This window comes from Danio rerio, chromosome 3 (genome assembly GCF_052040795.2).
Source record: "Danio rerio strain M-AB ecotype USA chromosome 3, GRCz13ab, whole genome shotgun sequence".
NCBI classification, from domain to species: domain Eukaryota; kingdom Metazoa; phylum Chordata; class Actinopteri; order Cypriniformes; family Danionidae; genus Danio; species Danio rerio.
In genome coordinates, this window is record NC_141023.1 from 19,008,956 (window position 1) to 19,036,446 (window position 27,491).

At 36.7% G+C, this 27,491-nt stretch overlaps 1 long non-coding RNA gene across 1 annotated transcript in view; it reads left to right on the top strand.

The window, feature by feature from the left end:
- Window positions 1-10,794: 10,794 nt before the first annotated feature.
- Window positions 10,795-27,491, top strand: part of LOC141381173 (uncharacterized) — a 70,085-nt gene continuing 53,388 nt past the window's right edge. The window contains exons 1-2 of the long non-coding RNA XR_015480638.1: window positions 10,795-10,903; window positions 11,909-12,013. This is a non-coding gene — a long non-coding RNA (uncharacterized LOC141381173). The remainder of the gene's footprint in view (window positions 10,904-11,908; window positions 12,014-27,491) is intronic.

The following is a 27,491-nucleotide window of genomic DNA, read 5'->3' on the forward strand; positions in this document are numbered from 1 at the left end:
TTTATTTTTTTATGACTTAATGTTCATGATCAGCAAATCAGAATTGTCCGTTTGACAGCACTTAGGCTCAATCCCAATTCTACACCTTAGCTCTTTCCCTAACCCCCACCCCTCGTTTTGTGCATTCACATGAAAGGGCGAGGCTGTCCCAATGGGCTACATGGATAGCAAGTATTTTTCAATCAACAGTAATGTGACTAATTTAAATTTCACTAGGTTCCCTTTACAGCAATCCTTTAGTTATTAAAGCGTAAAACGAGACAAAAGACTGTGTAAACTCTAGCTCTGTCAGAATCAGCCATCTATCGCAGAAACTCCTTTGAAAATACTGGGGTAAAATAAAATTTCATATTTAAACACATGCCAGAGAAATTTGTTATATAATGCAGTGCTTCTTGTCTGGTCTGAGACTTACTTTATATTGTATAAAAAAATCACAGATTTTTAAAGAAAACTGATATTAAGTAGGGTGATTTTGTAATGGAAAGACAGGACACTGAAAGTTCTTGGGTTGGCTGACTAAAAATTTGTGTGTGTGCATATACCCCATGATCTTTAACTTATGATGTAGGGCTAAGGTGAAGGGCAAGATAGCCCTGGAAATGGAGATTTTCCAGGACCACACTCAGGTACTAAAAATTTCCCAGAATACAGCATGTACATACAATGACACACACAAGTCAGGGATGCACAACAAACAAGCAAGCATATTTTTTTTTATATTTTCACAACAGCATTTGTGGTTTATGAAGATGCTTTACAAATAAATCAATAAAGCATGCCGGCATTGAAGATGAGTTTACTGATGAAGTTTTTACCATCTGGATGAAGAGAACGAGGTGGTTCTCCAACTAAAGTGCTGCAGGGCGATTCTCTGTGGAGTGAGACGAAACTACAAGAAACTTCTAGATGCTGTCGATCAGTGATCAGGATGAGCTGAGTGTAGTGTGATTGTGTGTGTATGAAAACAGAAATGGGAACATGCATAAAATATGAAACTGGTTATGTTGCATGTTTTCAGTGTGTTTTTACATTTTTGAAATATTAACCCTCTGGGGTCTGAGGGTGTTTTGGAGCTCTGGAGAAGTTTTGACATGCACTGACATTTGTGTTGTTTTCAGTATCTTAAAAACATATTAATGGCTAAAGTGTGATAACACTGTAAACAGCACAAGTTGGGCTACAATAATACCTAAGCAGAATGTTTGTATGTGTTTGTGTTCTTGAGAAAGAAACGTTTATGCGTGGTTAGTGAAAAACTAAAATTTTTAAGTCACTGAAACAAGGCCGTGAAACACAGAGAACATTTGTGCACAAGACTTTTGAGAACTGGATCTGGTAGTCTAGTGTTTTTGCTTCAAAATGATGTGAGAATCATCTTGTTCACTTGCTCACAGAAAACAATATAATGATTTAAAATTTTTAAGTCACTTTTTGAGTGAAATTGGTTTATGCAGGAAGGCGTGAACTATCATTACTATGCAGTGAGTCACACCTGAAGACAAAGACCTGCATAATGAGCTGCATAATGAGCCATCAGACAGGTATGGGAGGAGGGAACAGTTTCAAGAAGGAATCAGAGGAAAGTTTATTTACTTTTTTGTTTACAGTTTATTTAAAATATATTAATCACACAAAATAACTGGAGATACACTTGTGAGAGTCAGTACACTCTATAAAACTCTGCAAACTTTTAAACTTACACATAGCAAATCTACTGTTTTTTTTTTTTTGTAAATGAAGAGTTTAGTTGCAAAATTAGATTTATCCATTTTGAGAAATGTTGTTTTTTTGACTATTATTTATGACATCAACAGTCAAGTTCATTCACAATTTTATATATTAAACTTATTATTACTTATTATTATTACTTGAGCTCAGTGAAGTCCAGGAACACAATATTCTTCAAATACAGGATATTTTTTTACTTAACTTTATGTCTATAAATAGTTTATAAATGAGTCAAAAAACATGCCGAAATGCAACATATTATTTTAATATTGTCAAACATCTTAAATTGGTTAAAAAACAATACATTATAATATATGGAATAGTATATTCAAAGTTTGAATTATAATAATAAGATTCTGAGTTAGTTTTGGTAATCTCATATTAGAGCAATGTTATTTTAAAGAATGATAATTAATCCATATTAACAAAAAATACTGTGAGCAAAAGAAAGCAGGTGAAAACACACCATGTGCGATAATAAAACCTTTTAAACAGTCGCGCGCATCACATCAGCTTTTGGCGCAAGTTATCATCCTCTCACTCGATATTCACAGTAATTATTTAAAGAATAAACTTACAAAGGAAACTTTGAAATGTAGCCTTGCAGACAGGTATCCTGTGATGGGGAGCAGCGCAGGAAAAAAGGCAGTATTTTTACTGTAACCGCTGACCTTCTTAAGATCAGCGGAGACTGACAGACGCAGGATTACTTGGTCCACTTTTGTAGCGATTTTAAACATTTTGTGAAGTTGAAGGCTACATCTTCATCTAATAGTTTGTCGGCATGACACAGACCAACATTACTCTCATTACTGAGCTAACTCGGAGTACTTCTTGTCTACTTTAGCTCTCTTTGCCACTGGTCCTTTACCTCCGTTGTTTTCACATCTGGATTTACATATGAAGCGCGCTTACTGAGAGGCGGGACCACGCTACTGTAATGAGGCGATATAGGAGAATCCGTACCAGTCCTTACTTTTATATGGATTACATAAAAAGAAATAACTAGTTTTCGACTTGAATTTGTTAATGCAAAAGTAGACATGTCAAGCTTTATATAGATATCATAAATCTTCATCTTTGTTGACTATTTGCAGAGTTTCCTTTTATTTTAGTGATGTGTTTTTCTGACCACAGTCTGCTCGCGTCTTCAGACGTTTGTAATAACAATGCCTCATGGGCGTGGTTGCATTAAAACTAATGAGATCAGACTGAGAAACTAGACATAGCATTGGTTTCATACCGATTACTTTATCAAGCAATGCTTGTTTTCAACATGCATAGCTGCGTTTTAAAGTAGACACTTCAAGCTTTCTAGAAATACATGTCTCATCTGGGTGTGTTTTGTATTTGTGGAGTTTCAGCGCATTTTACCAACACGTTTCTAAAAGCAGTTCACGGAGAGAGAAAAGACAGAATGCCTACACTGTTTGTTTTCCTTATTTTGCAAAAGCACACATGTTTGTTGTTGTTGTGAGTGTACACAACAAAAAGTAGACATATAACAGATTAAATTGATGTATTGATCTTGTCTGTACGATCAAAACTGAAAGTGTTATTTAAGTTAATTTCAGCAGTTTGACGCCACCACAGGTCAAAATGCGTATACGCGGTCTTCGACCCCAGAAAGACTGGACATCTTGGTCAGAACTCTGGTCTGCAGCCAAGCTGGAGTAATTGACCCCCAAGTGTACCACATTGGAACTTGGCCGAGAAAGGCAACCCGCTACCACATTAGATACTACAGATTTCCCAGCAACATGCTGAATATCGGTGGTAAATTCCGAAATGTAAGCCTAAAACCAGAGCTCTGACACTTTTGACATTGCAAATGTCAATGGTTTGTGGGCCGACCTTCAAGTAAAAAACGAAAAGGACGAATAGCAAGGTAGAGGCCAAGCACATCCCGATCGAATGTGCTGTATTTCCGCTCGTTAGTACGAAGTTGACGACTAAAGAAAGCAAAAGGTTGTCATTGTCCATGCACCAACTGTTCCTGGACCGCACCAACCGCAAAGTCAGAGGCATCTGTAGTTAGAGTGATTGGCACATCAGGCAGCGGATGCACCAACATGATTGCATTAGCTAGAGCTCGTTTAGTGCTTTCAAAAGCACCAACCATCTCATCCGACCAACTAACTATTTGACGAGGAGTGCCGCTCTGAAGAGCCTTAAAGAGAGGACCCATTAACTCAGCTGCCCTGGGAATAAACCTGTGGTAGAAATTGACCATTCCTAGGAATTCCTGGACAGCTTTAATCGTATGCGGCAATGGAAATTCCGTAACTGCAGCCACCTTTGACGGCAATGGGCACGCGCCTTCGCTGGTAATCCTGTGCCCTAGAAAGTCAATAGACGAATGGCCGAATTGGCATTTGGCAGGATTAATTATAAGACCGTGGCTGCTGAGACACTCGAAAAGAGAACGTAAATGCAACAAATGCTCTTCCTTGGATGTACTTGCGACTAATATGACGTCTAAGTAGACAAAAAGGAAATCTAGATCCTGCAACACAGAGTCCATGAGTCTGAAATGTTTGAGCAGCATTTTTCAGACCAAATGGCATATGCAAAGACTCGAATAACCCAAACGGGGTGACCAAGGCAGTTTTTGGGATGTCATTCGGGTGAACGGGCACTTGGTGGTAACCCCGCACAAGGTCAATTTTGGAAAAAATGCTTTTGCCAGCCAATCGTGCTGCAAAATCTTGCACATGCGGTACAGGGTAACGATCGGGAATTGTGACATCATTCAGTCTGCGTTAATCGCCACATGGACGGTAACTGGCATCTGACTTAGACGCTAGGTACAAGGGAGACGCCCATGGACTATTCGAATGGCGTACGATTACCCATTTCTTCCATGTAAGCGAACTCCGCTTTAGCCGCAGCTTATTTAGATGAGTCAAGTCAACAAGCGCGTGCATGTACAGGTGGACTTGTCTTAGAAATGTGATGTTCCACGCCGTGTTTAGTAGTAGCTGTGGAAAAGGTCGGCTGAGCGATATCAGAAAACTCAGCGAGCATTTGTAAAAACTCACAACTAGTCTCTAAAGCATTAAACAGTGTTTTGGTTGAAAACGCGCTGAGTGAGCATGGAAAAGAATTGAAATCTTTTGCATCAACTAAACGGCGGTTTTGCACATCCACCAACAAACCGTGTGCACAAAGAAAATCAGCCCCAAGCAAAGGCCGAGCTACCTTAGGCACAACAAAATCCCAAGTAAAACGTTTGCCATTGAAACACAGCTTAAGCTGGCGCTTACCAAATCTTGGGATTTTGCTGCCATTGGCCGCCTCTAGTAAGGGGTTTTGATTGTCTGAACACGTATCAAATGGGCTAGCTGGAAGTACGCTAAAGGCAACCGGTATGGCCAGTGTACACAGCATTCACCAACTGCTGGCCCCCCCCATAGCACACACTTTAGATCAAAAACGATCTGTGTCCACACTAGCGTTTCACCTAGCATTTCTGAACATATCTCCGTCCACACTTCGCCACCAAAAACGTATATCACGTGACCATTCACTCTTGGCATGCACATTCTAGTATAAAAAGGAAGCATGTGTCTCGCTCGGCATTTGGTTATTGTTAGTCAACAAACGCCGGTTTAACAATGAACACGATGGCAAAGAAAGCAAGAGAGGTATTTTTGTTGACAAACGACGAGGTCGAGTTGTTACTAAGCGTAACAACTGAATAACTGCACAATGGCACCTAAAACAGACAATAGTGCAAACAACGCTCCCATTTCTGTGTCCATGTTGTTGTTTACAGTAAAGACTGGTCTGCTGTCTTCCGGTAGCGTTAAAGCCATGTGTTATAGTATGTGATAGTGGCTTGAAAAAAAAGGGAAGGATACGCAATGACACAAAAGCCCCAATCAGGTAGCGAATATCAGCAGCCCCGCCTCCGTTTTCAGATGTCTCCATTTTCCCACATCCACACTGAGACGGAGCAGCAACGTTTTAGAATGAAAACGGCCTCTTCAGTTTTTCCAAAACGCTCCGTTTTCTGCATTGACTGTTAGCGTTGATATATATATATATATATATATATATATATATATATATATATATATATATATATATATATATATATATATATATATATATATATATAGAGAGAGAGAGAGAGAGAGAGAGAGAGAGAGAGAGAGAACACATCTTTAACTTTATGAATTCAGTAAATTTTTAATCATTTTAATACAACATCCCAGAAATCATCATAACTTAGTCTATAAAAGAAGCATGAGATGAAGAGAGTGATGATGGAGAATGCAAGAGCAAGGAGAAATGAAGAGAGGTTGTCTGATCCTTCATTAGTGAAAGTGGAAATGAGGGGATATGAGAGAAATCCAGGCAGACTGCTGCTGGTGTAGTTGCGGATCCACTCCTCATATTCAGACACTCTGTCATATAGAGTAGGAACGCCAAATAGACCACAAAAACCATAGATCAAAACTCCAGACTGAACCCACTGGGTGCTCTGTCTAGTGACCAGTGGGCTTCCAACGTCTCCCTGCAAAGACAAACACAACTTACACTTCTACAATAACACTGTTACAGTCATGTGTATGAGGTGCTTACATCTGGGGTAAGAACATATGGCCTAATACTAATTCTTTCAGAATATTCTTAAATGACTTTCATTTTGCTTAAAGGCATTATACAGGGGTCGGGGAATAAAACTGAAATGCTTGATTTTAGACCACAGTATTGTGGCATGGGGCCTCTTTTGTGGCTAACATAGCATTAAATCATCTTTGGGAATGACAGACAAAAGTCCGGTGTAACCCCCATAGAAATGGGTTTACCAAACAGTTTAGTCACCTATGGGTTCCTGTAGAAGGCGCTCCGCAACTTCTAGAGCAGGGGTCACCAACCTTTAGGAAACTGAGAGCTACTTCTTGGGTATCGTTTAATGTGAAGGGCTGCCAGTTTGATACACACTTCCTAATAACAAATTTGCTCAATTTACTTTCAATTATATGTTATTAATAATTAATGATATTCATCTATGTGAAGACACTGATCATGTTAATGATTTCTGACAATAGTTGTCAACAATGATTGGAAACAGATAAATATCAACCAATGCAAGTGTGTTTTAAAAAGAATAGCTACAAAAAATATTAGATGCAGCTTCCTGTTATGTGGTGCAATGGTAAGCAAATTTTATAACAGGCCCAAGGGCAACTCATGTGATCCTCGCGGGCTACCTGGTGCCCGCGGGCATCATGTTGGTGACCCTTGTTCTAGAAAGAAAGCCGTTTTTCCTTTTCTTTTCTTGTTGACACAGTCAGGGAATGTTCCTGAACATGCACGCGGTCGAGCTTTGAGTTGATATAAACCAGTGAATTGTGCTGTATTTTTGTTTATTTTAACTTAGAAGTTAATCTTTACTTAGAACATCACTTGAAGCATCGACTGAACTACACTTTTGACCATTTTGATCTTTCTCTGATTGTTTTTTTTTCTGTTGAGAATTAAAATGGAACAAAAGATGGCGAGCCCAGCCCAGTTAGTGTAAAACAGGTCACACACCAGAAGCACCGCTCGGCGCCGTGACACGGCACGCACATGACAGTTTAAAGTATCGCACACCAGATGCGCACATTCGCATAATATTTAACATAAAACTAATCAGATGTCGCTCTGTGGCGCGGCTGAAAAATGAACTGCGTCCTGAGTCGTGGCCAGGCACCGCCGACAGCCGCCGACTTGCGGCGCCGGTGTGTGTATCCTGATAGAAACATATGTTTAGAACTCTAAAATGCATGGCGCTGCGTGGCGCGCCGCTGAGTGGCGCTTCTGGGGTGCGACCTGCTTAACGCCCCATTCACACGGGGCTTCAGCTTCAACTGAAGTGAAGGCGTGTCTAAAGTTGGGGCTGAAGCGATCATCATAGAAGCGTCAGCCAATAAAATTCAGTCAGCAATAGGCCACTGTCTAAGCTCGTGTATTTGCATACAGTGATCTGATTGGCTGACACTTCTATCAGCGCTTGAAAAGTTGAGCTAGTCCCAACTTCTGCAGCGAGCAACACCTCTTAAGTGGCGCTGATGGATCCACAATGCAGTTCGGCAACGCCTGACGTCTCCCATTCAAAGTGAATGGGAAGCGTTGACGCTGAAGCCCCCTGTGAATGGGGCATAACGGTCATGAAAGTGGTGTGGCCAGCCGTGAGATCTGTGACAGTGTGAGCTGATCAGCTGAATTGTTCGTTAACCCAGCCGATAAGGAGATTCATCTATTTCATCAGTACCGGTAGGAATAATCCATTTATTCAACACACCTACATCCAAGGGGCGGAAGCATTCACGTGAAGTTTTATTTTGGGACCAGACTGTTGGACTGTTTAGTTTGTATACCACATTGAGAAACTGATATTGAACTTTGACTCAATTACGCCCCATTCACACGGGGCTTCAGCGTCAATGCTTGACTGAAGGCGTGGCTGAAGTTGGGGCTGAAGTGATCATCATAAGGCGTCAGCCAATGAAATTCAGTCAGCAATAAGCCACTGTCTGAGCTGGTGTATTTGCATACAGCGATCTGATTGGCTGACGCTTCCGTCGGCGCTTGAAAAGATAATTAAAATGGAGCCCATTATGTTCCACTATTCATGGTTTTTGTTTGTTTTTTTGTCTTATTTGTTTTCTATTGTTTGTGGCTTATTTGCATTTTTTAAATAACAAGTATGTGCATTCCATTAACACCCCTGTCTAACTGGTCTGCTTATTTGGCACCTAAAGCGGTATGTTCATGCAAACACACACGTACATACTGTATAAAGTTAAGCAGGGTAAAGGCTAAAAAACAAGTCAGCTAAACACGCAACTGAAATATAAAATTGGCTGTTTCTCAATATGCATTCATAAGGGATCTTGTGTCCTTTTGTTCTTGTGCAAAGTCATCATCAACTCACAAAGTTAAATTCTAATACTTAAAAACACAAGAACACACATATATATATATTTAACTCTGGGGTATCCCAACACAAGGGTTCAAAAATTAGATGGAGAAGGTAAACTTTAATAGTTCACTCAAAACTGAAAATTCTGTCATCATTTACTCAACTTTCTGTTGAACAAAAATAAACTATTTTGTAGAAAGCTGTAAACATGTAACCATTAAATTGCATAGTATTTGTTTTTCTATGGAAGTCAATTGTTATAGGTTTCGAGCTGTCTTTAAGGTATCGTATTCAGTGTTTAACAAAAGAAAGAGACCTCAAAAGGTTTGGGACCACTTGAGAGTGAGTAAACAATGAGTACATTTTCATTTTGGGGTGAACAAACCTGTAACCTTAAAACATCAATAAAGGCATAAATGAGTAAATGATACTTTTTGTTATAGTGCACTGTTAACCCTTACTGTAGATTATGAAGTAAAAAACTGTAAAATAGCCAGTGTTTTGCTGTAATAACAAGAGACAGTATTTTACTGTAAAACGAGCAGAATTTGTAGGAAATTGTGTAGTGCAAAGAATAAGTTACAGTATAAATTGTGAACAAATGCTTTACTGAAACAAGCTTGTGTGAATGTAAAAAACTGTATGGGTGTTTTCCAGCACTGGGTTTCCTGTGATGAATCTGGGACCAAAAATGGCTGAATAAGTGAAGCATAATAGTACAAAACTTTACAGTGGTAATCAAAGCAAATTTCATAAGCGTATATAATCTTAAAGTTATCTATAAATCTTTAAAATTATCATTTAAAAAGTGGAAAATGACAGATTTTGCTAGTGTTTTTGCAGTTTGGGGAAACTTTAGTAATGTATGGAATGTGTATTTATATAGTGCATTTATCGTGTATGGGTATACACCCAAAGCGCTTCACCATCATAAGATTGGTCTCTCCACACCACCACTAGTGTGCGGCATCCACTTGGATGATGCGACAGCAGCCACAAAACAACAGCGCCAGTATGCTCACCACACACCAGCTATTGTTGGAGTGGAGAGATTGAGCCAATTCGGTGAATGGGGATGATTGGGAGGCCATGATGGTCATGGCCCAAGAGGGAAATTAGCCAGGACACCGTAGTTACACCCGAGCAGTAACTAACTTTACGAGAAGTGCAATAGGATTTTTAATGACCAAAGAGAGTCAGGACCTTGGTTTAAAATCTTATCCAAAAGACGGCGCCCACTGACAGTATAGTGTCCCTTTCACTTTAACTGGGGCATTAGGACTCACACAGACCATAGGATGAGCGCCCCCTGCTGGTCTCACTAACATCACTTTCAACAGCAAAATAGTTTTCCTATGTGGTCTCCCTTCCAGGTACTGACCATCCTCAGTCCTGTTAGCTTCAGTGAGTAACCGGTCTTGGGCTGCTGGGTGATCCAGGTGTCCGGGTGTTTATTTTAATAATGACAATTTTACCATTTTAATTTATTCATTTTCTTTTTAGCTTATTCACTTTATTAATCTGGGGTCGCCACATCAGAATGAACCGCCAACTTATCCAGCATATGTTTTTATGCAGCAGATGCCCTTCCAGCTGCAACCCATCACTGGGAAACACCCAAACACTCTTATTCACACACATACACTTAGTAAGAGTGTGTGTGCATGATTGTTTCCCAGTGATGGGTTGGGGCTGGAAGGGCATCCGCTGCGTAAAACATATGCTGGATAATTTAGTGGTTCATTCCACTGTGGCAACCCAAAGGTACTAACCCGAAAATAAAATAAATGAATGAATGAAATTATAATTATATTATAGAAATTCTGAATTTAGCAGACAGGCCACATTAATTACATGAAGGCCTGGGCTAGACCTTTTAAGTCTAGAGCATGCTGCTAGTGCAGGACCCTTTGGCCCATTAGTGTTGGCCCTCCATGGACAGCCTGGCTTCATTGGCAGGCCCCACTTTGAATTTTGAAGATTGAAAAATTGCAATAGCTCCTCCCCGATTTGTGTGCTCGAAAGGCTTATATGTGAGCTTCACTGCCACTTGAGAGTTAATTTACCATACTGTCAGTACATTTCATTCATTTTAAAATGTTAGTGTGTGTATGCCTTTAAGAACAATTTGGAGGAAACAGGAAGCAGGAAAACAATATTTAGAGAGCAGCATGGCCAACACTACTTACAGCTTCCAAACTTTTCTGGATTATAGGGTTTTCTGGATTTATTTTTCCAGAATATTCTAGCAAGGTTGTGTATTATCACTTTTTTGGATTGCATATACACTGGTGGACTATATCTTGTGTTTAAAGCATATGTTGATATTTGGACTGTTTTTAGGGTATGGCACTTTGAACTGTATAATTTTAACAGACAGTGTTTCTTATTTTATCATGTTGTTTGTGAAAACACCTTTCCTACTACAGTAATTTTCGTGTCATTCTTTTAACATTGACAAAACTCAATGTTGAATTTTGATCAGCTTTGCTCACTTAAATATAATTTTTTCAATGAAAGAAACAGATGATGAAGCTAAAGAGATAATTAAATGATTGAGTGTTATTGAGAAACAACTGCTGTAAACAAGCAGAATCACTGTGTGGGCCTAGTGAGGGTTGCCCATGTGAGGCCAGCAACAAGTGTCCAAAGCTTTGCCAGTCAGCAAACTCTCAATGATTCTGCACTGGCAGCCTGCTGCAAGCTCTTATGCTAAAAGTGAATTCTTTAAGGATCAGCACAGGCTTGTTTGCAGAGTATAATTTAGTCCTATTATATGCTGCGGTCACCCTAGAGTTTTATCGTGCAAAATTCTGTTGTACGGCACTGCGAAAAGCTATGTGAATTGGTAGAAAGTTGTTGAAGGCTTTATGGAAAGTGTCATAACTTTGGATGTTTTTGATGAATCTTGAATTAAACTGAACAAAAGTGACAGTATACAATATACACTCATACTAAAACATGTCTGTTGTATATCTGATCAGAATAGTTTCTGTAGGATCCTGTTGCACTTAAAATCCTTTATGTCATTGTATTTGTAGTTGTGTGCAACTGGAGCCTGACCGTTAATGTCTGAGTGCCATACTGTAGGATAACAATAAAACACTAGCAGCTTATACAATATTGATATATTATAATTTCCAAAGTCTCAAATTGATTAATTTTGTTCCAAATTTGTTCTAAATTATTGTTTGACATTGTAATTTTACAGAGAGAGGCATTGATTATGAGCTTACTGATATTGGCTTTTACCATCAGGATGAAGAGCTTGTTTTCCAACTAAAGTGCTGCATCGTCCTCTGTGGAGTGAGGCGAAACTTCAAAAAACTTCTAGATGCAGTTGATCAGTAAAGGCAAAGGAGGGTGAGTTGAAGAAAGAGCTGGTGTTGGATGTGTGTGGAAAGAAATGGAAACTTGCATAATATATTATACTCAAAAGGTCATGCATGTTTGCATACTTTCAGTATTTTAAAATGCATTATATCAGTGGAATATGTGTCATCTATTTAATATTTGTCCTTGCACAAATTTAGAAAAACAAAAATAAACAAATAAATGAACAAAAATAAATAAGTAAATAAATAATACTAATATTATTAAAATCAATCAGTAAGAATTATAATAATAAATTAAATTGAATCAACCACAATCATAGAATGAATGAATGAATGAATGAATGAATGAATGAATGAATGAAATCCACTTTACAATATACTTTATTTATTTTGTACAGTGAGAGACTTGTGTCTCTATATATATATTTTTATTTACTTTGTAAAGCGCTGAAAATGAAAATCTTAAAGGGATAGATAGTTCACCCAAAAATGCATTATATCAGTGGAATATGTGTCATCTATTTAATATTTGTACTTGCACAAATTTAGAAAAACAAAAATAAACAAATAAATGAACAAAAATAAATAAGTAAATAAATAATACTAATATTATTAAAATCAATCAGTAAGAATTATAATAATAAATTAAATTGAATCAACCACAATCATAGAATGAATGAATGAATGAATGAATGAATGAATGAATGAATGAATGAAATCCACTTTACAATATACTTTATTTATTTTGTACAGTGAGAGACTTGTGTCTCTATATATATATATTTTTTTTTACTTTGTAAAGCGCTGAAAATGAAAATCTTAAAGGGATAGATAGTTCACCCAAAAATGAACATTTACAGTTAATTTACTCGCCCTCAGGCAACTAAAGATGTAGGTGACTTTAGTGGTACATTAAAGATTTTTAGCTAAGCTAATAATATTGTTTCGCATCACAAGACCTCAATGTATCACGAGGAGCCTTCGGTACTGAATTGCAGTTGTTGTTTGTACAGTATGTGTTTATTTTTGACTATTGACCACTGGTTTAACAAAAAATCTTTAATGTTTTACTGAATAAAAAGTGGGTAAGCAAATTAACTGTACATTTACAGTATTAGATGAACTATCCCTTTACATGTTTACATGGCATAGAATGAACTAAGGTGCACCTTTGTCATTGAATAGCTTAAAACTTTGGGTGTGATGCAATAAGGCTTGCACATCAGCATTTGGGAGGTTCTGTGGTTCTACTCTTGTCCCTCTTAAGCTTTGTTAAGCACTCAATGTCCCTAAGACACTCATGAATTGTTTAGACTCTGTGTTCATCTGGTTGGAAGTTGAAATTTACAGCTCAGTCTAAGGGCATTGGACTTGGGTTTTATTATTAAGGATCTCTGGATGAGCATTGCCTGGTATCCTCCAGGCATGATACATGGCATTGATGTTCATCCATCCAGAGTCTTGTACCTTGTTTTTCATAGTTTGAGAAGCTTTTCTCTCACATCATAATGATGTACGTGTGCTTCAGCCCATTTTCATTTTACTTTAAGCATTAGCAATTTTATCCAAATTAACTTACACCCGTGAACACAGTTGGGGGTTCAGTGCCTTGCTCAAGGAACTTACCTCAGCTTTGGCATTGAGGGTGGAAGAAAGTGCTGGTTAAGGCCCTGCTTTTAAACCAGGGGTGTCAAACTCAGTTCCAGGAGGGCCTTAGCCCTACATGGTTTAGTTTCAACCCTGCTTCAACACACTTACCTGTGGGTTTCAAACAAGTCTGAAGGACTGAAGGTCTATTTAAGGTTAAAGTTAACCTGTGCAGAGCTGCAGCCCTCCAGGAACACAAGTTTGACACCTGTGTTTTAAACAAAGTTAAATAACAAACTGAAATGAACTTAAACGAAAATCCAGCTGAAACTATGTACTTTCTAGGTTTGTTTAGGCAGTTCTCTCTTCTTTGAAGTTGCACACATGAAGTGTCAGACGATTATGAAAGTCAAGCTCAATTAAGTCAATTAAGCTTGGGTCATCATGTTTATGGTGATAAATGAATGATGTTGCAGGCGAAAATGAAAATACTTCTCACACCATTACACAAGCAGCTTTAACTGTTCACTGATCAGACACAAGCCTAAACAGTGGTTTGTCACCACTGGCTTGCTTGGTTTGGGACTTGCGGAGCAGCACATCAATGGATTTGCTCTTCAACGTTTTCTCTTTCAGCTGTAAAATTTAACTGAACTGAACTAAATTTAACTTAAACTCTGAAAACTGGACTGACACAGTCAAATTGACTAGAACTTCTATGTTAAGCTGCCTTGACACAATCTACATTGTAAAAGTGCTGTAGAAATAAACAAATTTAATTGATTGGCCTAAGTTACACTTTATGGCACAAGCTGAAAGAGGCAACTGGCTGCCATGTGTGATATTTGTGGAACATTGTGTAGTGTAACTCAGGCTATTTTTCCTACTTGGTGCACTTGCTTTCAAACGAGGTGTCAGCTTACACCAATTAATCAACAAATGTTATAGAGTGTTACCCATATAAGAGCACAACAACAGTTTTATGACATTGGTAATGGACAATTACACTTATCAACCACAAGGGGGCACCGCGAGAAAGAGAGAGAGTTGCATACTGCATAGTGTTCTTTAATGCCAGATTTTTACTCTGCCATCTGAATGTTGAAGCACGAATCAAGACCCATCAGATCAGACAATTTTTATTATTTTTTTACTTAAGTCTTAGTTTTTAGTTGTTTGCTGACAGAGTGTCCCACTGCGCTCTTCCACAGCTGAAGTTATTCTGCTTCAAGGTATGATGTCTAGTCTTGTGCATTCAGAGATACTTTTTTTTTTACAAACCTTGGTTGAGACAAATGTTTTTGGGCTATGGTTTTTGTTTTATAGGTTTGAACCAGTCTGATCATTTTTCTCTGATCTCTGACATCAGAACTGCTTCTCGCAAGATTTTTTTTTATCATACAATCTTTGTATCAGCTTAAAAATTAAGTTTACTGAGCTGCTGTATTCTATTTTAATATTTAATATAAATATTTTATAATAGTTATTGTTTTAATTATAAATTACTGTTAAAAAATCACTATTCTGCTATATTTTTCATAGTGTATTTTTGTGTTAGTGAAGGCTGAGCTGACAGAATAATCTTGATGAACTGGTTGTGTGGGTGGCATTAGGTAAAGTCACATGTGCTTTGGTAAATCACCTAAATGCTTTGCCAATTCACACCTGCTATGCTGCATTCCTTTAACAGTCTTGATTCAAAGTAATGATGTTTAGAAAACCTACGGTAAGGAAATGAGATGTTCCTCACAGTACCCTGATGCTAAATATAAACCAGATAACATGAGACATGTGTTGTCTAAAAGGAAAAAAGACAGTGAAAAAACATGAACACAAGGCAAAATACATGTGAATGAAGATACCTGTGCACAATCCTGGTCAATTGAATTATCATGTTCAACTAAGAGAAAAAAAAGAATAAAACCACACAGAATCAGCAGAGAGGTAGATTTTGTTTATCATTATTTAAGCTATCATTTCAGTGAGCCGACTTATACCAGACTGATAAACCTCACAAATCCCCTTTGAAATGATAGGTAAAACTAAAATTGCCTGATATAAAATATTATCAGACATACTGAGAAAATTTCCTTGCACTGTTATATATATATATATATTAGGGCTGTAACGATACACGATATAAAATCGAAATCGCGAAACTCAGATCTACGATCCTGTGTCGCGGTGTAATAAGGAAGAATCGCGACACACCCACCCCGTGATACCTTTCCAATAACGTCACGCGTGCCTGCAAAAGTTGAGCTAATTAACACTTTTTTTCGTTCGACATTACAAGCACTGCTCCGTTTAAGCCCTCGCAATATTTAGCCGGGAGAGCTCGCACGGAGCTATTAGTAAGGGACCGTCTGAATGTGTCAAGAATATCAAAAACAAAACCAACTTAACCCCGCTTGACAACCGACAACGCCAGAAACATTGCCAATGCTGTCAAAGCGGCCGGATTTTTAGCGCATATACGATGATTTGCTCACACTGTTAATGTGGCTGCGCAGAGAGGGATGGGCATTCATCAGATGTCAGTTAACAGCCAAACTTTTCTGTAACCGTGCAGTGCGCTTTCTGTTTGAACCTTTGGGAGTGCTGACTGACAGGTGCGTGAGGTCAGAAAACACGACGAAGCTTTCAGTTAAAATAAACACAGTTTCTATAGTTATAGCCTATTTTATTTAGAGATAAAGGTATATGGCTCTGCATATAATCAGTCTATCTTGCTAGAGTTTATAGCCGTTTCGCTTTACTTCAGGACGCATTAACACCGCTCTGAAGGTCTAATCGTTGTTTTAAGTTATCCAGAGCTGTATGAATATACAAATCTTGAATATCACAATAGTATTAAATATTAAATTTGTAACAACACAGACAGCAACACTTTTGCACAATCGATACCCAGCTGATTCAGTCGTTTATAAGAGGACCGCGCCTCCTCTTTTTTCCTTGTCAACATATAAAGGCAGTAAGGTGCGCCCTGTTTTCGGCCACTTGTTTAACTGCAAGGCATACTTAATTTGCGGGATGATAACGTATAACCCGTGCCTACAGACACATTTGCTAAAGAAGCAAAATGGAAGAAGAATATTGCTGTTTGATACAGACCTGTTGATCCTAAACCAGCGCTTATGTTGACCTGGATCTGCGTAATAAACGCAACAAATAGGCTTTACTTATTATTTTACAGCTTAAAGCATGTACGCAGATTAATGCAATATCATATTTAAACAATCTGTTTACAAAAAGTCTACATATGAGCGCGTGTTGTTGTCTTTTCATCACGCAGCGCGCGCACTTGAACCGCGAGGGAGAGAGAGGAAACCATAGGCTATATCAGGACACAATCTTTAAAATAAGGATTTCTATTAAAATGTAAAAGGTTTTGTGATTATAATAATAACAGCGGGGCATTAAATAAATGCATATTTTCCATGGAGCGGGCAATTTGAGGAAGTCTGCGATTTTTATTTGACAGAAGAAATAAACATATGATTGGAAAAAAAGCCTATGCCGGTTATTAAAAAGAATCAGTCAGTATTTTCGTTTTGTAATATAAATTAATTATTTAAGTGAAAATAATTTAGGGCAGTCCTATTTATTTTATTTATTTTATTTAGATTATTCTGCTCTTCTGTGCTAAACACTGCAGGTGCGTGAAGAAGCTCTGTTCTGTTCCGCTATTAATATATAAAAATAAATCAGTATTTTAAAATGCAATATTTAATGTGTCATACACAAAATAGACACGTCAATTTGTTTAATATAAAATTAATAGTAATCTGACCAGTTCACCGTTAATAACCGATTAGAGGCGGTTGTCGGTTAGCAAAATTAACGAAATGAGCATCCCTAGCTATTTAATTTACTTTTTCTATGCAAGAGAACTTGATTGAAAAATAATTTTCAACATGCTTGAACCATCTAAACAATGGAAATTAGTTTGGTTTTTCAACAGTATTTTGTAAGAAAACAGAAGTGATATAGCTTTGGCTATTTATTTATTTTATATATGGCTATTTATATTGTTAATAATTTGCATAGTTAATATTGTTCTTTGATGTTTAGTTTATAAAGATTTTTCAAATGTTATTTTATTAAAATAGTTTTAAAAATCTTTTTTTTCCCCACCCCACACGAAAAAAATAAAATAAAAAATCGTGATTCGAATCGTGGGTCAAAAATTGTGATACGAACCGAATCGTGGGTTTGGTGTATCGTTACAGCCCTAATATATATATATATATATATATATATATATATATATATATATATATATATATATATATATATATATATATATATATATATATATATATATATATATATATATATATATATTTACCAATTGATGTTTAACAGAGCAAGGAAATTTTCACAGTAAGTTTGAAAATATTTTTTTTCTTCTGAAGAAAGTCTTTGTTATATTTAGGTTAGAATAAAAGCAGTTTTTACTTTTTTAAACACCATTTTAAGGACAAAATTATTAGCCCCTTTCAGCTATATATTTTTTTGGATAGTCTACAGAACAATTCATTGTTAAACAATAACTTGCATAATTACCCTAACCTTTATATTATTCATGTCATCATGACAAAGATAAACTTAGTCAGTTATAGGAAATGAGTTATGTCTAATTATAAGTTAAATCTATTATGTTTAGAATTGTGTTGAAAAAAAACTTCTCTCTGTTAAACAGATATTGGGGAAAAATAAACAAGGGAGCGAATAATTCAGAGGGGCTAATAATACTGACTTCAACCATGTGTGTTTGTATGTATAAGACATATCGTAAACAGGGATTCACTGAATGCTTCTTGAGCAATTGATATGTGACTGTAACCACTTTAAAATGGGCAGAAATATAGGTCCAGTTTGGAGACACTTACTATTTTAGATAGCATCAACCCCAAAGTGGCAGAATGCTTAAGGAGGACTGTACCATGAATCAATTGGTGAAGCAGCTTTGGTGGACTACGGCTCTACATGTAGACAACACACAGTTCTGTTATTTATTAGTCACTTGTGTCATCCCAGAGACCTGTTCATCTTCAGAACACAAACTAGAATATTTGACATGAAATGCGCCTCATGCTCTACAGACAGCAATGTTCTAGAGATGGTCTTAGTCCAGATAATTTAAACACACATTTCACTGTAACGGGTGCTGTTGTTTTGCTCCAGTAATACCTTGAGAGAACACAGTATTAGTCAGACATCCACACAAAAGCATTGGCGTGGTGTAGCAGAACAGCAGTCTGTCCAGGCTGACACAGGTTTAGGCCATCTGCATGTTCTTGATGCCCTCAACTGGACCTTTCAGAAAGGTTAAACCCATACACCTCTTATCTGCTGCTATACAAAGTATAATTCAAACATTCTTTTCTGACTAAAACATATTTGTCCCATAATATTGTCACATAGCATGACATCACAACATAATATTACAATAATAATATCAATATAACAATACAATATCACAACATAGCCAGTCAACAATCAATAAACAAACATGGTTTGTTAACACAGGCATTTAAAAAGAAATTATCACCAACCAAAGCACCAATAATTTTTAACAGATAACTTAGTTAAAGGTAAGGTTATCTTAGTAAACTTGCACATGGACAAAGTCTTTTCCATTCAATGCTGTGCAAGTTAGTGCTTCTATGGAGTAAGTTACATCTCTAAAAGAAAAAAAAAAACACAACAATGAAACGACAGCAGTTCACTTTGTCAAAATAACTTTAATTATAGAGCGTATAAAAAATACATTGTTTTATAACGTTGCTCAGTAACTTTAAACCGCGTTTGGAGTTTATCGATTTGAATTTGCCAAATAAAACAGGTAAAAACCCAAATTTAGACTAACGTTAAACATGTACGTTAACATTAGCCTACCTCGAGGTTAGCTGCTGCATCAACCGGAGCGCAAACAAGACTACTAAACAAAGTAGAAAGTTTTAAATGCTTCAAAATTCAAAACACTATAACTCAAAAGTCACGTTTAAGATTAACTGTGTGTAAAACAAAATTTGGGATAAACAAAACATGTTAAGCATTGAAAAACATGCTTACCTCTGAATTCTGTTGAACTGCAGGTGTCCGTAATTATGATTCCAACTTCCTCCGATGATAACCACCAAAATGTTGTTGAATATTGGGTAAAGCCATGACGTTATTTCAACAAAAAATGTCAACGTTGACTTGAATAAGAATTTCTGTAACTTTTTTTCAGCCATTTATCATTCAACATTGTTGAAACTTTATAGCAACAACTAACGTTTTTTCAAACGCATTTAAACGTTGAAGCCTGGTCATATGAAGGCTGTTTTACAATAGTTTAAAATGAAACATTGTATCAACATTATTTCAATGTTTAAAACACATCTGACCTTATTTCAACCATATTTCAATGTTGAAGGTCGGTCTTGTGCCGGCTGGGATGCCACATTACACTAGAAAAAACGATTAAATCTTGTGTCACGACGCCTATTTGTCGTTTACGAATCTCTACAACACCCTACGGGAAGAAAATCATGCCAAAATCATGTGATCTGACCGAGGCGTAAGTGCAAGTGGTACTGGATACAGGTTGTAGAATGACCTTTTTCCAAGAGTGTGTGTGAAAGAATCTGAGTTGTAGGTTGAAACATTCAGACTGTGTCCTCCCAAAAGTTCTTCTTGGCTGATGGTACTCTACATCAGTGGCTCTCAAACTGTGGTTCATGTACCACTAGTGGTATGCGGGCTGCCTTCTAGTGGTACGCAGAGTAATCCAATATGTCATATGTACATGCAACATATATTTAAAATTTTTTTTCAAAAATGGTTCGTATATGAACATGATGACATATAGCCTATATTTATGAGGTCCAAGCAGCATTTCCAGGCTTTGATGAATATTATACTATAGGTTAACACTTTAAATAGAAGTACAGGAGTTTTTTTTTTACTTTTAAAGAACATAAGTCTACCATTTTAATGAACTTTTAAAAGCACATTTTAATTTAAACGTTGACATTTTATTTTGTTTGTTTTTTTTTTTTTTTTTTACATATAAACACAGCAGTGTTAATGTTTAAACTATTTATAAGGTTTAAAGTGGCCAATGATAATAAATATTAATTAATTTATTAATAATAATAATTAATCTGCCACGTTTTTAAACTGTGCAGAGCTGTAGCTACTTAAATAGGCCTACTACACTATTGTATTTTAATACTGGTCATATAGTGGTACTTGGAGGGACAATGTTTTCTGAAGTGGTATCTGATGAAAAAAGTTTGAGAACCACTGCACTACATCATTCCTGGGATCATCAACTGATGGATTTATCAATTTATGAATGGCATGAGATAAGAACCTTTATTATAAATGATTCTTACTGTGATTCCTACTGTTTTCCTGTAACCACCTGTCTTTGTAAAGCTCACCAAACTGGTGGTAAATTTAGAACAAGGGAGATATGAAATAATAAGATGAAAAGATTAGCAATAATTTCCCTTTTAACCTGTTCCACCACCTCATTCTCAGGAAATGCCTGTAAGCGTGTCCTGCTCGTGGATACCTGCCACACTCCATTTTTACTGTGCTGTCCTGGCTGACTATGAAATATCACTCCTGGAAGTCCAGACACTAAAGAGCAAATCCATCAATAGCCAGCTCCACAAGTCCCGAACAATGAAACAGTGGCAACAGCGGCGAGGAGCAAACTTTAGCAACTTGGGAAAGTTTAAAAACCTAGAGAGAAACCAGGCTCAGTTGGGCATAACCATTTCTCCTATGGCCAAATTTCTTGTGCACCCCAGCTACCGGAAATAAACTGTAAAATTATTACTATTTTTTTACAACACCAGTTGCCCTAAATAATGCAGACTAACAATCATTTAGCCGCATTGTGCAAGGCGGGACGCAATTGTTGTTTGCTAGTTTCAGCTTGGCGCAAGAGTCATTTTGATGTTTTGCATCACGCTCTTTAAAAAGCAAATGCATTTGCGCCATATGTGCGCCCATAGGCGTTCTGGTCTAAAAAAGGAGGTGTGTTGAGGTGCATTGCATGGCGCATTGCTATTTTGAGAAACTTAAATAGACTGTTCTATAGACCAGATCAAAGCTGGTTTATAGTCCAGCGCAGATCGGGTTATTTGTGCGCCTCACTTACACATTGCTTAATATACACAGGATGTAGAGCATAACACAAATATCTTTACAAATGAAAAAGAATTAAAGGATTAAAAGATTACAAAAAATATTATTTTCCTCAATATAAAAACCACACTTTCATGCCCCCTTCATATCGGGAGTTTTTTTTAGTTTATTCATAACAACTTGCTTTTGTATAATATTATTATTATTAGCAGTAGTATTTAGTATATGTATATTTATATATGTTTTATTAAAAACAAGTTTAGGTTTGCCCACCTGTCAGGTTTTAGACCATATGGGGCATAGCAGGTGTATTAGGATATAACTCGGGTTTTAGACCACACTTCGTTATTATTGCTCATTCGTACATTTGCTGGAAATTAGAACTGAATTTAGAAATAGTTTTGAAACAAATATTTGCGCTTAAAAAATGAAATTAATTATGTCTAGGCTGATAGATGTCTGTGCGTATCCATGAGAGTGAAAGTAAAGAATGAGGAGGCTCATCTCTCATTCGCTCGCTGCAGATGCTCTGTTTAACTGTTTTCTTGCTAGTGAAGTGTTCAGTTTTTCCACTTACAAATCTGCCATGTAAATAGCAAATGCGCCATGACGCGACACAACTGACTCTTAAAGGGAATGGGAGATGAGATCTGATTGGTTTATTCTCAAAACACACCTATAAGTCATTAAGAGAATAAGCTCAACCCTGTTAGACCATGCGCCATGGTGCAAAGCGGATTTTTCCGTCCTTAAAATAGCAAAAGTGGATTCTGACACGCCCTTAATGCTTTTGCACCCTGTGCTTTGGACTTTGCGCATGGATCATCAAAATAGAGCCCTTTTTGTTTTATGTGTATTCTAATGCAAAGAGATGTGTCTTTAATGTAGTTTTAAACTCACAGAGTGGTTCTGCTTCTCGAACTGTTCTAGGAAGGCTGTTCCAGAGTTTAGGTGCCAGATATGAGAAAGATCTACCAACTATAGTTGATTTTGATATTCTGGGAATAATCAATGGACTAGCATTAATTGAGTTTAGAGGACGTGATGGGCTATAATAACCCAGGAGCTCCTCAAATACTGGGGAGCTAAGCCATTCAGGGATTTGTTGGTAGTCAATAAAATTTTTTAATTTATAAAAAATTTAAGAGGAAGCCAATGCAATGATGAAAGAACTGGAGTTATATGATCATACTTCTTTGTACTAGAATGCACTCCAGCAGCTGCATTTTGAACCAGCTGAAGTTTGTTTATTATACCAACAGGGCAAATGCCTAATGTATTACAATAGTCTAACCGAGAGTTCATGAAAGCATTAATAAGCTTTTCCGCATCAGACAATAATAGCATTTGACGAAGTTTGGCAACATTTTTAAGATGAAAAAATGCAGTTTTACAGATGCTTGAAATCTGGCCTTCAAATTACAGGTTGCTATCAGAAATCATCCCTAAATTTTTGGCTAAAGATGAGGACTGAAGTAAAAATTCCTCAAGGGTTACACTGTTCTAGGTTTTTGCATGTGAGGTTTTTGGGTCATATAAGTAAGACCTCAGTTTTATCTGAATTTAATAATAAGAAGTTACTAGTCATCCTATTTTTTATATCAGCTATACAATGTTAATTTCATACAAATTACCAGGTTGAGAGAAGATGTAGTTGAGTATCATCAGCCTAACTGTGAAAGCTAACTACTGTTTTTTAATATCGTCTAGCAGTATGCAAGTCCTTGTTCAAGTCCTTGTTCAGGGCACCTATGATGAAAAATCTACTTTTTAAGTTGTCTGAACAGACATGTGTATAAATATAGTGTATAGACCGTCATATTGGGGTGATATAAACACACACAGTCCGTTTTTTTTTTTTTTTCAATTTAACAAAAAACGGTGGACCAATTGGAGCGGTTTTTAGATCGACTGCAACTTTACGTAGGAGTGCGGTCCCCCCGCCCACCAATATTGATTGACAGGCGCGTCACCATATCCTCAGTTTGTCATTTCACGTCCGCCATTTTCAGCGTGTGAGTCAAAGCGGTGTCACTAGAGGAACACCCTTGCTCTATTTTTAGATGTAAGGCTCATTGGGCTCAACACAAGATCAGCATTTGGTAGGTTTGCAAACGTGTACTTTTCATTGTGTCTACCTTAAACTTCAGCTGTTTGCATTTCTTGAGGTCACAGAAGCTCCCTGTGCGTGTGATCTTAACTAGGTGCAGCTGTAAAGTGCGAGCACCTTTGCCTCACATGAGTGTCGCTTTGTTGCTGTGTGTGCGCGCGAAGAGACCTTTGTGCTGCTGTCTGTGTGTGTGTGTGTGTGTGTGTGTGTGTGTGTGTGTGTGTGTGTGTGTGTGTGTGTGTGAGAGAGAGAGAGGGAGAGACAGAGAGAGATTGAGAGAGAGAGAGAGAGAGAGAGAGAGAGAAAGAACGTGCTTATGTGTGTGTGTTTATACATACAGCTTGTGGCTGTCTGAACTCTGTATAGCGTATAGCTGGGTGGTTTTCGGTTTTGTTCTCCCCCTGCTCATTAGCGTGAACGGGCGCGGCGGGTAGAAAACGGGGCGACAAATTCGGGCTAGAACTTGGCGGGATTCAACATTTAGTCCCGTGCTGATCTCTACCACAGAGTGCCATCTGAACATGCGAATGTCCGTGTCTGGTGTGCCATATTGCGGCTCTAAGCGGGTCATCCGGTGCCTCAGTCAAAGTTAATTCAGTGTGCGTGGTTATTAGTCTGTGTACAAGCTCGGCACTTTAAACCAGCACACAGTTGTCTGAGAAACTATACAAAGACACAAATGATTGTTTACTCTCTGCTTGGTCTGTGGCCGAGGCGTACATGTAAGGCTAAATGCTGATCTTCTCATGCAGCGTCTCTGTCTGCCTGTTTGTTGCCAAACACAGAGCGGGCAAGCTCTTGGCTCCGCCCCTTGATACGTTGGCCGGGAATTTGAAACTAATTTTTATGTGAAGCTACATGCCCCAAAAACAGCAAACTGTGTACACGCCCCCAAAACAACACTTTTGAACACATTATAATAAAAACATCTGAACTATGTGTTGAACTGAACCTAAACTGGCACACTCAGAAGAACCTTAATACTAATATTAAATCATAAAAAAGGGGTAAACTATGTGCCCTTTAAATGAGAATTTAGAAAATAAAATCTGGAAAATTTTAATCAAAAGAATGCGATGTATGCTTACAGGCTGGTATTCGATTCGCAGAGGATCTAAACGAGGAGGACAAGATGGCATGGTAGCACTTGTGACCAAAGATTAAAGAGGCAAGAGATCAGAGGAAGAGAGCATATTTTCGAGGGCCTTTTGGATTCATAGAAAATATTCAGATTTTCCCAGTAGAAGGAAATATTTAATGGAATCGACTAGGGTGCACAAATAAGAAAAGTGGTCATGTTTAAAGGGACCAAGGGAATCGTTACTCTTTTTTTTTTTCCTCACACAGTTATTTGTGGTGTGTTATTGCTAGCTTGTTAGCTATGATTGAAGTGTATGTTTACATTTAGTTCCAAGTTTTCTTTTATTTTCATTAAATACCAGGGGGCTTAAATTCAGCATTAGAGGAAATCTACATTTTTATTTTGCAACAGGCAAAGTGTATTTTATTGCGGGAGAAACATTCCATTACAGAAGAATCAATCTTTGGAGTTACCAATAGGAGGATAGTGGGGACACCATATTGTTTGCCTACTTATAAATCTGCTGGTGAGCCATATGCGTGAATGACTGCCATAGAAAAGTAGTTAAAGAAAATACAGATGGACACTGGATTACTGCGGCCTTAATAATTAAATGTGCTCCACTGATTGGTGGTGCTAATGAACAAAAAAAGAACAAAATTTTGCTAAAACAAATATCAGGGACTACTGGGAATTTGAAAGCACTTTCTCAACTGATAATATGAATGTATGCGCTGACTTTAATTGTTTTTGATGGATAGATTTCCAACAAAATATACTTCTTATAAAAATAAAGAATGCATTGCAATTTTTTTGTATAAATAATTCTCTCTCAGATGTTTGGAAACATGTTAAGCCTGAGAAAAGCAACATTCATAAAATAGACCTGTAATAAGTTGTAAATCGAACTTAAGTCGAATAGACTTTTTGTTGATAACCCAAGAAGTCCTAAAATGTGTTTTGCGAGCTGAAATTTCTGTAGCTCTTACATTCTATTGCTGTTTATTTTCTGTCAGTCTGATGTCCAACTCAGAAATAATACTTACAAAAATACTGGATAAAATAGGAAGCATAAATATTTTGTTACATGGTAAACAAAACACTCAGTTATGATAAATGATGAAGACTGATTCATACAAATAAATTATTTAAATACAAAGTGAGAACATTCAGTAGATTATAGCTATGACTGTGTGGAAAAGTAAAGCTAATTAGAAAAAACTGTTGGTAAAAGACAATAATGGTTTGTTTTAAAAATCTATCATTACTTTAGATCCCAATAAGGAAGACATGATTAGATTGAGGGTGTTGAGAAAAATAGTTTCTAATTAGTAGATTAGAAAAAGATAGGCAAAAAAGAAATACAATTGGAGTTGACAATATTGTGTTAACTACTGTATATAACTTTCTCTACTGTTCAGTTTTTTTTTTTATTGTGTCATGTGAGACTGAGTGTTGAAATATACCCTAGACACACCTAAATAGTGTAACCCTTATGAAGGCAAGTTAAAGGCACTTGTTTTTTACAGTTGAAATCAGATTTATTAAACCCCCTAAATTATTAGCCCTGGTTTATTTTTTTCCCCTTTTTCTGTTTAACTGAGAAATTTTTCAACACATTTCTAAACATAATAGTTTAATAACTTATCTCTAATAACTGATTTATTTTATTTTTGCCATCATGACAGTAAATAATAAAAAATATTTGACTAGAAAAGTTTCAAGACACTTCTATTATGCTTAAAGTGATATTTAAAGGCTTAACTAGGTTAATTAGGTTAACTAGGCAGGTTATGGGCGCTAATAATTTTAACCTTAAAATGTTTCTTATAAAATAAAATAAAAATAAATAAAACAAATAAGACATTCTCAAGTAGAAAAAATATTATCAGACATACTGTGAACATTTCCTGAATCTGTTAAACATCATTTAGGAAATATTTTAAAAAGAATAAAAAATTCAAAGGGGGTTTAATAATTCAGATTTCAATTGTAAATAATAATCATGGGAATAAACGCTTTTGAACTTTTTCACCTACATTTCAAGTGACTTGGACTTTTTTTTTTTATATATAATTATTATTTCTTTATGAATCCTTTGTCCAATGAGCACTGCTAAATTAATTACAGAGGAAGCACCTTTTGTTTGAACTTCGTTTTTGAGTTTATGGTTGCTTTTCTATAAGCTTTTATAAGATCTCTAAGAACTTCTACTCACTGGATATTTTTTTTTTTTTTTTTTTTTGTAATTTTTGTGAACGCCTAAACATTAAAACTTACATACTGAACTAGTATTGTATTCTATTTTAATATTCAATATAAATATATTATTAATAAGGATTTCTTCATAAATAACTGTAAAATATCATGATTCTGCTATATTTTGTAATAGATTTATCATGTGCTTCACTATTAAAGTGAAAGTGGCTGAGCTGACAGAATCTAGATAAATTGGTTTTGTGGGTGGCATTAGTCACATGCATTTTGGTAAAAAAAAAAAAAATTGTATGTAAAATGCACTGCTGTGCCAATTCACACCTGCTATGCTGCATTCCTAAAGTATAAGGAAATGAG